Source organism: Myotis brandtii, unplaced genomic scaffold (assembly GCF_000412655.1).
Source record: "Myotis brandtii unplaced genomic scaffold, ASM41265v1 scaffold657, whole genome shotgun sequence".
Taxonomy (NCBI): Eukaryota; Metazoa; Chordata; class Mammalia; order Chiroptera; family Vespertilionidae; genus Myotis; species Myotis brandtii.
The window spans coordinates 2,307,759-2,310,873 of record NW_005370552.1 but is presented as its reverse complement, the minus strand read 5'-3'; the positions used below and the strand labels follow the sequence as shown (position 1 = coordinate 2,310,873).

The 3,115-nt window shown below is 48.4% G+C and overlaps 1 long non-coding RNA gene across 1 annotated transcript in view; it reads right to left on the bottom strand.

Annotated features, from left to right (window-relative positions):
• Nucleotides 1-3,115, bottom strand: part of LOC106723842 — a 13,075-nt gene that overhangs the window by 6,655 nt on the left and 3,305 nt on the right. The window lies entirely within an intron of this gene.

Here is a 3,115-nt window from a genome sequence, read left to right as displayed (position 1 = left end):
GGGCATGCAAAGGCTGGGGGTGTGCAAAGGGCTCAGTGATGTGCAAAAGGACTGGGGGTGTGCAAAGGGTTGCTAATGTTTCCATGACCATAGGCAGCTCCCAGTGTGGAGGATGGGCCGCATTTCCAGGTGCTCCCAGGGCCCAGGTGCCCCTCCCAACCAGGTGAGCATGCGCCCTCTTTCACCAGAACAACCCACTCACAGTCAACAGAGCATGACTCGTATTTCTTTTTTTTTTTTCTTTTTTTTATATATATTTTTTTATTGATTTTTCACAGAGAGGAAGGGAGAGAGATAGAGAGCTAGAAAGATCGATGAGAGAGAAACATGGATCAGCTGCCTCCTGCACACCCCCTACTGGGGATGTGCCCGCAACCCAGGTACATGCCCTTGACCGGAATCGAACCCGGGACCCCCCAGTCCGCAGGCCAACGCTCCATTCACTGAGCCAAACCGGTTTCGGCCATGACTCGTATTTCTTACAACCCTAGCTGGTCCCCAGGGCTCTGCTTTTGCCCCATCAGAAGGCCGGGTCCAGAGATATTGTGCCATCAGCTGGCATCGGCGGGGCATCTGAGGCTCTCGTAGCTCAGTCTCTGCCAAAGCTTAGTCCAGCCCCGGCTCTGTCCCTGCCCGGCTGGCTCAGCCTCCGTTCCTGGCTCAGAGTCACAGAGAGAAGCCACGAATGAATGAATGAATGAATGGGCGACCCAGTGCTACCCAGCGGGGCCTTTGTTCAGCTTTGATTATATGACCTTGGGCTTGTGAGAGAGGCCTTCTGTCAGACTAACCCACCTCCTTCCTAACCCTTCGCAGGCCGGTGCTGGTTGCCCACGTCACTGGTCCATTCCCTTTAATTGAACAGTCTTGGGAGACATGGACCGTCTGTGTAGCCGGTCGCCCATCGGAGGGCACCAGAGCTGGTTCCAGTTCTCAGCTGGCATCCAGAAAGCCGCCAGGAACATTGGTGGCCAGGTTTTTATGTGAACAGAAGGTTTCATTCACTGGGGTGAATGGCCAGGAGTGCAAATGCTGAGTCATAGAGTCGCTGCATGTTAAGTTTCGGGAAAAATTGCCTAACCTTTTCTAGAGCGGCTCTGTCCTTGTCCGTTCCCAGGAGCCGCCTGGTCGGCATTGGGCGTGAGCACGGCGTGTGAGCCATCCTGGCGGTCTCTTCATTTGCATCGCTCAAGGTTAATGATGCTGAACATCCTGCCCTGCGCTTCTGCGCCACTGTAAGATGTCTGCCCATTTTCTAAGGACATGGTTGGCATTTGGGCTGTCGAGATTTGAGATTGCTGTGGGGAATATGTGGTTGGCAACTCTCTTCTCCCTGGCTGTCGCTTGTCTTTTCATCTTCTTCAGGTGGCCTTTTGCACAAGGAAATCTTTTTCATTGTGATCAGATAAAATGGTAGCAGAGTGCCATGCTGGGTCTCTCTGAGCCAGTCTTGTTTTGTTCCCACGGCCTTCAGGCTAATGGCTTCAGCTTTTACCAAACCAGCCCCACCCCGGTCCCTTGATTTAAAAGCAGCCTAAACGTTTGTGTGTGCTCCTTTAAGATGGATTTGAGGAGCCTCTGAGGCCCCCCCCCCCACCTTCTGGATTAGGTGTCTTCTCCATCAAACCCTTTCTTACTGCAAACTCTGACATTTTGAATACTGGCCTTTCTGAAGTGTCGTGCACACAAATTTTGGGGCTGGTAACAGAATTTGCCCATTTTTCCTTTTCTGCATAGTCCTATGGGTGTCAAGTCCAAGAACTCTTTGCCTAGCCCTAGATCCCAAAGACTTCCTATTTTTTCCCTGAGTTTTATAGCTTCATATTTTACATTTAATTCCAAGATTCACTTTGCATTAACTTTTGCATAAGATGTGAGGTTTAGGGTGAGGTTCATTTTTTTTTTTTTTGGCCTATGGATGTCCCTTTACTCCAGCAACATCTGTTGAAAAGGCTTCCACTTATACGTGGCATCTAATGGACAAAATACACTAACAAACAAAATAGAAACAGAGCCATCGATACAGAAAACAGAGAGGAGGGGGGTTAGGGGCTGGGTGATAAAGGTGAAGAGATTAAGAAAAAAAAACCCCACAAAACTCATAGGCACAGACAGCAGTATGGTGATCACCAGAGGGGAAAGGCGGTGGGGGCGGTAGGAGAGGGTGAAGGGGGGATAAATGGTGATGGAAGGAGACGACTTGGGGTGGTGAACACACACTACAATACACAGATGATGTGTTATAGAATTGTACACCTGAAGCCTATATAATTTATTAACCAATGTCACCCCAATAAATTCCATAGAAAAAGAAAGAAAGAGCTATCATTCATTAAAATGCTTTTGCAATTTATTAAAAAAATATATTTTTTTATTGATTTCAGAGAGGGAGTGGGAGAGAGAGGGATAGAAACATCAATGATGAGGGAGAATCATGGATTGCTGCCTCCTGTGCACCCCCTGCTGGGGATCGAGCCTGCAACCCAGGTATGGGCCCTTGACTGGAATCGAATTGTGACCTCCTGGTTCATGGGTGAATGCTCAACCACTGAGCCACACCGGCCGGGCTGCTTTTGCAATTTTGTCAGAAATTGGCTGAGCCTGTTCATGTGGGTCTATTTGTGTATTCTCCATTCTGTTCATTGGTCTCTTTCTGTGTTTCTGTCTCTTCGACAATACCACCGTGTCTTGATGACTGTAACTATGTAGACTTAAATGTCGCCTAGAGTGACTCTTCCCACTTTCTTCTTCTTTGTCGAGATCAGTTGAGCGACTCCAGGGCCCGCGCCCTTCTGTGTAAATTGTAAAGTGAGTTTGTGTCTACAAAGAACTTTGCTGAGTTCGTGGTACAGATCCTCAATCCTTTCCTGATACGGAAGTCTTAGCTCCAGAAAGTTCCCAGAGGTAAGGCTTCGCGTCTCAGGGAAGTTTACTCTGGGTCTGGAGCTGAGAGACCCGGATTCAAATCTGGAATCGTGTAGCCATAGTGGGTTTTTCCTTCATGTTACTGGTGCTTTAATAATAGGTGTCACTGTGAGGCACAAGAGGTCATTCAAAGGGTGCTCATGATTAGTCATTAACTTATTAAATGAAACAGCCGTTACCTGTGGGCCTC